Raw genomic sequence first — 9,835 nt, 5'->3', positions numbered from 1 at the left:
GATCTTATCGTCGGTGTGAGCCACATGTTTTATCAAATGCAATCAATACATATGAACGGAAAAATTTAGATTAAACAAAATAAATTCAAATTCAAAGCATACAAAATTTTAAATAAAAAATTTATAATAAATTTTAAATTAATTATTAACATAATAATAATTGAAATAATAAGCTAACTAAATTACACTAATTTATTATTAATTTACCACACACCATAACTAATTTTTTTAAGTACCTTAAACCACACATTTTATCAAATAAAAAGATAATTGTCCAAATTTGAGGTTTTGTTTACCACAATAAAGATAGAATATGAGGAAATGTTAAGTTTATGTCCGTTTTGATATTGACGTTGGAGTTGAAAAGAGTAAAAGGAAAAGAATATCGAAGTTGGGGTTGGATTTGATAACTTCCTAAAAAAAATTAAATGGTGGTTAGAGTTGGTCGTTAGTCTATTATCACCAATAATCAAGGCCCCTGATCTCCAATCCTAGCAACCGTTGATCGGCGGCCAACAATTAGAAACCGTGACCAACAACTGGAAAAGTTTTCTTTTCTTTTTTTTTTCCTTCCTTTCATTTTATAAATATATAACTATGGTGAAACGAAATGTCATCTTAATTATCATCGGTGCTAACATACTGACGTCCCTTAAAAGGTCAAAAGAAACTCGAGTAAAAAGGCTACACGTGGCAATCGCCCCTCAAATTAAATAATAATTACATGCAGTGCAGGGATAAATAATAATGATGCGTGTGAAGAAATGTGATGAAGAGGACTGAGGAGGCAGAGGACCACATCACAAAAATGGAGGTGCCATATATGTCTACCTAACGCAGTATCCTCGTCGACGCTGACATATGTACACATCAGACAGGTACATGCAATCCAATCACAGTCAGCACCACGTATGATGCCTGAAAACAAAGTGGCCAAGTCTCATTTCCCACCTTCCTTTTTCAACTTTTGACAATAACAACCAACCCTTCTTCCTCTCTCTCTCTCTCTCGTTTGTTTAGTATTATTACTTTTAAATTTGCCGTAAATGGGACGCACATGACTCGAATCCAATTCAGAACTGTTCAAATATTTAATTTTAGCGTAGGGCCCTTAGAGAGACCAAGAGAAGGTGTTCAGATATCGAGACCAACGGCGCTCGGTACTTGCTCCCACGTTTCTCAACTCAACTCTCTCCGATTCCTCATTTCCTCCCCTGCCGTTGTGTCTGATATCTGGATGCGTGAATCTGTAGTGCGTTCTATTTTTAAAATTAATAAATAAATAATAATAATAACAATAACAATAATAAATGAATATTGAAGAATTACTATTTCTTACCTAAGAGGTGAAATAGTGAAAGTAAGGGTGGAATACTAAAGAGTAAAGAGTTAAGAAATTTAAGGGAGTTTTGAATTCATGGGCCTATAGTGATAGGAGTTGATAAGATATAAAATTGATGTTTCCTAGTAGTGGGAGGCACCAAATCCTTGGATCAAACAAGGAAATTGAGTTTACAACTTCTATTTTCAAACTCTCTACTTCACATTTCTTTGGGCCAAGCATACCCAAAAAGTTTTAAATTTTGCAAAACTAACTTCTTTTTAAAAAACTTTTTTCTATAATTTTTCTTACTTTTTTAGATTTTACGTAGAGAGCCTGGTATAATGAAAATAACATTTTATCCATCATTCAACTGTCTTCAATTTTACTTTTTACATAATACAATTTTAAACTTTTTATACCCAACTTCAGTTTTAAAACTTAAACTCTTCAGTTTTTTTCTTTTTTTTTTTTGTCATGTTTTTGGCAAGTTCCAACGTCACTTTGTTGCTCCGTGGATTTAGTATAGGCCAACATTAACGTAAAACAAAAGGGAAGAAGAACGCACCTAATCACTCGCCTAAAGATTGAGGAGGAAGCCTAGAAGCAAGACTTGGGAGAAGAGGTAAACATTGTACCAAGAATGTCCGCCTCAACTACTGTAACACCTAACCAAAAATAAAAGGAACCAAGAGGAAAGGTTAAACCGTGGATCCAACAACCACAATAAGAAGAAGTAGAAACCATCCTAAGGAGAAACAGTACAATTTCTTTGCTATAACTGCAGTAAATCTAGAAATATGGCCAGGAACTATAGGAACGGGCATCATCCTGCTGAGCAGGCGAACCTGAAAGAAAAGCCATCAATAGTCATGATCACAGAAGTAAATGTGATCGGTGCCTCTAAAGAATGGTGGATAGATACTGGCGCTGCACTCCATGTCTGTCATGACCTTAGTCTCTTTAAATCTTATATTGAAACTAAGGATAAAAACATACTGTGGGGGGATCACAACTCAACGAAAGTTGCTGGAATCGGGGAGTGGAGCTGAAGTTTACCTTCGAGAAGACTCTCACTTTGAAGGAAGTTTTGCACACTCCGGAGATAAGAAAGAATATGGTATCGGGCTATATCCTTAACAAGGTCGACTTAACTCAGACAATGGTGGCAGATTTATATACCCTCAAATTAAATCTATACTTAAATAAAACAAAATCTTCTGTTTATATGTTATGTTCATTTAATATTTGACATGCTAGGCTTTGTCATTTTAATAGAGGATTAATTAGTGATATGATTAGAATTTATCATTTTAATAAAAGATTAATTAGTAATATGATTAGGTTGGAAATGATTCCTAAGTTATCTATGAATGAATTTGATAAATGTGAATATTGTAGTCAGGCTAAAATAACTAAGACTTTGCATAAATATTTAGTTAGGGAATCTAAGCCTCTAGATTTAATTCATTATCACTTATGTGAATTCGATGGTGTCTTGACTAGGAATAGTAAAAGATATTTTATCACGTTTGTAGATGACTGTTCTGATTTCGCGTCCATATATTTGCTGAAAAATAAAAGTGATGTTGTTTATGCCTTTAAAATTTTTGTGACTAAAGTAGAAAACCAATTTAACCGAAAGGTTAAGAGACTTCGTAGTGATAGGGGAACTGAGTACGACTTAGATAGTTTTAATGAGTTCTATAACTCGCATGCAATAATATATGAAACGACTACACCCTATTCTCTTGAATTGAATGGGAAAGCCAAAAGGAAAAATAGAATTTATCTGAACTAGTAGTTGCTATTGTATTTAATTCAAGAGTTGCATCTTATTGGTGGGGTGAAATTATCCTTACCATGTGTTATGTCCTAAATAGAATACCAAAAATCTAAAAACACAACTTCACCCTATGAAGTTCTTAAGAATAAGAAACCTAACTTTTCATACTTTAGATCGAACTTGGGGGTGTCTATCCTTCGTAAAAATACCAGACCCTAAAAATAGAAAGCTTGCTAGTAGAGCATATGAGTGTGTCTTTATAGATTATACTGTAAATCGTAAAGCCTATAGGTTCTATGACCTAGTAAACCAAGTGATCATTGAGTCAAATGATGCTGACTTCTTTGAGGATATATTTCCTTTTAAATCTAAGAATAGTGGGGGTTCGAGTTCTAGTAGTCTACCACCTATTAAAAGCCTAACTTGTAAAACCCGAACCCTACTTTCCCTTTTTAAAATGTTTATTGTTGAGTTTAGTAAAGTAGGGGGGGTTAAATATTTAAGTTGGTTTGGAATTGTTGGAAATAGGTAAAGGATAGATTTGAATAAGGAAAATGTTTAAGTATGAGAAACTTGGCTCTCGGGTACTTATTAAGCTAGCCTAACAAAAGAAATTTTGGCTAAGTATTGGCTGTGAAAATGGTGGCTGAGCATCGAGTAAATGTTATCGTGCATCGAGTATGTGTGATAGAGGAAGGATCGTGCATCGAGTATGTTTGATAGAGGAAGGATCGAGCATCGAGCAAGCCATCAAGCATCAAGTATCCCATCGAGCATCGAGTTTTTCCATCGAGTATTTTTCAGAATACCATTGAATTTACCATCAAGTATTCTATCGAGTATCAAGTTTTGCATGAGCGACCAGCTTTAAACCCTAATTAATCCGGACAGCTGGGTAAATCTAGGGGCCCTAAGCCACTAGTGGACAAGGTGGCATGATAGATTTTAACGTAAGTGTGTGTAGCCGGTGGTATAAAAAAAGAAAGACAAACTTCAAAAGACCGGTTTGTATGACTCCTCTTGGCAAATCAACAATCTTGGTACCGTTGGAAAGCTTTGTGAGTCTAATTTCTGAAACCGAGCCATTGGAAGGAAGTTTCAACGGAAGGCCAAAGAAGGAAGGAAGTAGCGAAGGGTTTCGTTTTCGAACGAATCCGAGCCATCGACGAATAATTTAAGATCCAGGCCGAACCATATGGAATTTCAAGTTAAAAATTTAAGGTAATATTGTTATCACCATTATAAATAAGTTTGTAGAAGGAACTTTTGCAAGATAAGGTATGGGGTTTGAGTTACATATTTTGGAAGCTAAACCTAGAAATTATTGAACAAGTAGGCAGCTACGTGGATTAGGGCCATTGAGGAAGATTTAAAGCCACAGATCAAACCACGAGGTTTTTTAAGCTGAAATTGAGGTAATGTTGTTAACACAATTCTTAACATGTTTGAAAACAAAATTTTCTTAAAATGAGTTTTGGACTTTGAGTTATTGACATTAGAAGCTGCATCTTGAATTTTTTGGATGAACAGGTAATTACTTGCTAAACGTGAGTTTGACACCCTAAAAATCCTACTAAGTATTAGGTGTGGGCATTAGAAAGGAGGCGACCATCTGAATCCTTTTAAATTCGATTAAGTACTTGACGCCCTAAGGTAAGTTACAAAGAATTAAAAGCGACTTGTTGGGGACAACGATCATTCCTCCCTTTTTTGGAACACATTGACGAGATTGACCTAGTGATGTTAGAAATGGGGGAAATAATGCCTACGTTCAACCATTTGATGACTTCCTTCTTAACAACTTCCTTCATCGCAGGGTTCAGTCTATGTTGATGCTCGACAGATCCTCATTTTCCTTCCTTGAGTCTTATTTTGTACATGCAATAGGACAAACCGATACCCTTGATGACTAGCCAGGTTAATTAGAGAATTCCATGTGACGAGGGTTTGATTAGATTTGAGGAAACAATGACTAAAAATTAATACGCAATGGAAAGAAACAAAATTGACATGCAAAAAAGGTTGGATTAAATCAATGAAAAAGCCTTGGTATTAGTATATATGTTTTATACTTCTATCATTAGGCACTAATTAATTTTATTAAATCTGTGAACTCCTCAACCTATTAGAAAATCTAACAGCCCAATTAACCAAATTTGATATTTAACCACATCAACCTAATTCAATTTACAACTTTTCTTTCTTAGTGAAATACAAATTAAAACCGAATAGCATTATGAAAGGGTTCAATTGTTGAGACATACTACAAGCCGGATAGCCATATCTTATAGTATGATTAATTGAGAAAGATTAAATCGAGGCATGTATGAGTTTGATTAGAAAAAGTCTAGACTTTACACATGCAATCCTAATTTGTGCAACTAAATCAATCAATTTTTGCATAGGCTATGACGATTTTGCAAAAGAGAATTTCAATGAACCAATTTGTCAAATCAATTCAGAAAAATTCCATTAAAATTAAATCAAATCATCCTAAAAAGTTCACAATGATTAGGTAAATTAACTAGAAATCCTTCAAGAATTTAAACATACAACTAATCCCAAGAAAAAGTTACCTAGCCTTGCATAGACATATCGAAAAATCAATCAAAGATGTAGAAGAAAGTAGGCTAAATATGATGAAATTTGCACAACAATTGACTCAATCGGCTCCCAAAAATGTCTTCAAACTCTAAATTTCTTCACACCTCTCGGTTGAACCCAAAAACAACAATTTATAGGTTTGGCACAGGGTAGCAACGCTAGGGAGAATGTTGTAACGTTGTGACGACATAGATCATAGCATTGAGGAAGCGTCGCAACGGGGCTCTGACACTTGGTTGCACGCATGATAGCTCTCAAAAAGAGTTATTATTCCTAGCTTAATTCATGCTCGTTATCAGATTTTATGTGTTTATTTTCCTATTTTGTAGGTAACAAGCAATTAAAAGGTAAATTAATCGTTTGGTGAAGAACGGGGTACATTTGAAGTAATTTGGAGTTGATTTGAACATCCGAGCTTCAAAGGAGTTAAAAAGACCAAAATTCCATCGAGTTCCACCAAGTATGATCAGCCATCGAGCATCGAGTATCGAGTCGTCAAGCATTGAGTAGCGAGTATCTGATAGTGGACTCAGCGTTGCAATGCTACTCTAAGCGTCACGACGATCTGGAGTACAATCATCGTCAGCGTCCCAACGCATCTCAATGCTTGAACTCCAACGCTTGAAGATAGAAGCATCAGTGTTGCACCGCTTCTTTAAAGCGTTGCGACACTCCGACGATTGACGGACATGGATCGGAGTGCACGCGTAAATGAGCGTTGGACTTGTTGCTTGATGCTTCCCTTTTGTCGCATCAATGTTGCAATGTTATTCCAAGCATTGCAACACTGTATTGATCATTATATATTCTTCCCTTGGCCTTAGGTCAAACTATGTCAAATTTAGGAGGCCGAAGTAAAACTTCATCCTTCTTCCTTTTCCTTCAATTTTCTGTACTTTAGTAATTTATTGAGCAGATGCCGGATTGTAGCTTCTCATCCTCCATGGGAAGGTAATATTTTGGTTTCTTAGTTTAGGGATTCAAAGGAACTCGATGTAATTTTGTGAGAATTCAATTTAATGATTTATTCAAACTTGTTTATGGGTTTTGATCTGAATCTATATATATGAATTGCATGATTTTGATTGTTGATTGATGCTCAATAATTTTATCGAGTGATTCTAATGCTTTGTAATTACCTTGTAATATCTAACACATATTTATAGGCTAATTCCATTGAAAGCAATAGGTTAGTTAAGCAAAAAGGATTGCTCCTAGCAATCTAGAGAAAAATCGTATTGATTGTTTAATTAGACGTTGGAAGTTAAACACTCATCTTAGCATAATCTCCATATCTTAATGTGATTCGTTAATTTGTATGGAACGGATTCGTTTTCTATACATTTTGATTAATTAGATAATTAGGACCATTGGTTGGGATTTCAATCAATTGGGCTAAGAATAAGCAAGAAATTGAAGTCATAAATTGGATCGATGATCTAAATTACATTGGGCAAATCCATTCCTCTAAACTAAGACATCTCGGTTAATTGTGCTTCTATCTTTACTTTTCTTGCATTTTTATTTTCACGCATTTTAAATTATCCAACCATACCAATTCTCCTCTATTTACCACTTTAATTGAAAACAAGCTTGATGAACTAATCTTCCGCGCTTTCCTGAGGTTCGACCCCATACTTGCCACTTGTACTACCAGTTAGTATAAGTAGTTAGTTTGATGATTTATAAACATTATTTGCATAGGCATGGGTTTACAAATGACGGGGAATTCGTCGACCTGCTAAATTGACATCGTTGTCAGGGAAGCCAATCAGTTCTTCTTAGTTAGTTTTTAGTTAAAGTTTCTTTTGCTTTGATTTCTTTTCCTTTTATGTCAGTTGAGCATGGCAGGATTTCTGAATCAATCTTCGACATCCAAAGATCAAGTTGCAAATTTTGATGACGAGATAAGTGGCCTTCGCCACGAGCTTACCGAGATGACTTCCTTAGTTGGCCATTTGGTGAAAAGGAGATCGCAGAAGTAGAGGTGTGTCGGAGTTGCCTTCTCGAGGGGCATCCCTCATAAGCATGCCCTAGGTTGCAGTGGATGCGAGCACCATGTGGATGAAGGAACTCTTATTCAAGAGTACCTACGAGCTGAAGCAGATCTTTCCAATTCATTGTGACAGAATTACCACATATATTCAAAATATACTAATATGCATTCATAATGCTAAAGAGATCAAGAGATTATACCAGATGAAGATTTCTTCTTCACAGCGAGTCTAAAACCCAATCGTCTACCTCGAACAATCACCACTCGAACAGAAGGAAACAGATATGACACCACCACTTAGAGCTCTCAGTATTTTTGGAGTGAGAATCCAAAGTGTGGGCTTTGCTCGGATTTGATAGAGGGAAGGAGGAAGAGAGACCATACTCAACGATCAAGCAAGTGGGAGATAAGGTCGTCTATCGCATAGACAAGATGCTTGATCGTTTAGGTGAAGTATACGATCTTGTAGGAAAAAATAAGCGATCGTCTAAACGATCGTGTAGGAAAGGGTAAGCGATCGTCTAAACGATTGTATAGGAAAAGGGTGAGCGATCGTCTAAACGATCGTGTAGAAAAAACTAAGCGATCATCTATACGATTGTTTAGTAAATATCGGGAGCTAAATGATTGCTTAGGAAAAGGTAAATGATCATTTAGTTAATAGTGTACGAAGGTGTAATCGGTAAGCAATCGCTTAGCAATATCGTATATGTAAACAATCGTGCAGACACTATCGTATAAGCACTAATTTTATAAGCGATGACACTCTCTTTAACACAATGTCCGCGCCTCTCATGCTTAACACACCGTCAGCTATTTATGCATCTCAAAGTGATCTTTCAATACACTCATCCGTTATTTAGAACAGAAGAGACACCGTCCCACTTCCTTTATAACTGTCTAATGAATGTGATCTCATCATATTCATAACATATAAATTAATATCATATATTAATTATAATATTTTTCTCTACTAGATATAAATCATATTTATATCCAATTTTCTCCAAATTAATGTATCTCATACATAAAGTTAATTATATCATATTTAATTAACTCGTTCGATCATATCACATGTAATCGAACTCCCTCTTGTCAATTTGAACATTTCAAACTGACCTAAAACTGACTCTCAACTTGTATCCATGCTACCAAGGGGACTTTATGGACCCATGGCTCGAAGCTCCAACAGTACGTGAATAACTAACTAAACTCTTTAGTCACGATATCCATCATTAGTTAACTGTCAGGCATTCCACTAAAGACCGACAATTGAACTCTTTTTGCCATAGATATATTTCTATGTCCATTGGATATAACCAATCATCAATACGATGACCCTTCATAGATGCTCGTAATTATAGCAAGCCAATTTACCATTTTGCCCCTGTAATTACATCTTCCTCCTTAAGTACCACTAATCCCTCTAATGAACAATACAACATAGTCCTACACTGTGTGAACACCTCTCAAGCCATGAGAAGGTGCGTGGTGCCACATCGTTCAAACCCCAGAATCAGTCCTTAATAGAGAAATCTATCTACTTACCCCTACTTTGGGGAAGAAGTGAAATCCATCTTGTGAAGCTGAGTTCTCAGCTCCCAAATCAGACTAATCCCCAAAATGGTAGGTTTGAGTCGACGCTCTGGCCACTCGCACCCATGCAAATCAAAGGATCGCCCTCAATGGTAGGAGTTCCCAACTCACTCAAGATTGAGGTCATGTTACCTATGGTCATCCTAGTGAAGTGAAGTCTCAGTCATTGAACAGAGTTATATGACAAGACATTAACACTTCGAGGTCAGTCTTATACAAACTCTTTGTATAAGACGCTCCCGCTCCGCATGCCCACTACCAACAAATGATTAGGATCAGACCATCTGTGACAAGTCACAACATTTATAACAATTCCACAAAGCGGGTGCGTTGTGGTGTTACCAGGATAAGGTTTCCGCTCATTTATCCATATACTACAGACTATTTTTGGTGTCACTTAAGACATGATCCACTTGATATGTCACTACATACATGCTTTAAGTTACATAAAGAAAACCAGGATATAAGTTTATTGGATTGTGGTAAAATAAAAAACATCTAAATGTGCAAAAGTCAAGAGGTGAAGTAAATC

This window comes from Benincasa hispida, unplaced genomic scaffold, assembly GCF_009727055.1.
Source record: "Benincasa hispida cultivar B227 unplaced genomic scaffold, ASM972705v1 Contig587, whole genome shotgun sequence".
Lineage (NCBI taxonomy): Eukaryota > Viridiplantae > Streptophyta > Magnoliopsida > Cucurbitales > Cucurbitaceae > Benincasa > Benincasa hispida.
The sequence above is the reverse complement of the archived record's forward strand: the minus strand, read 5'-3'. Positions refer to the sequence as shown.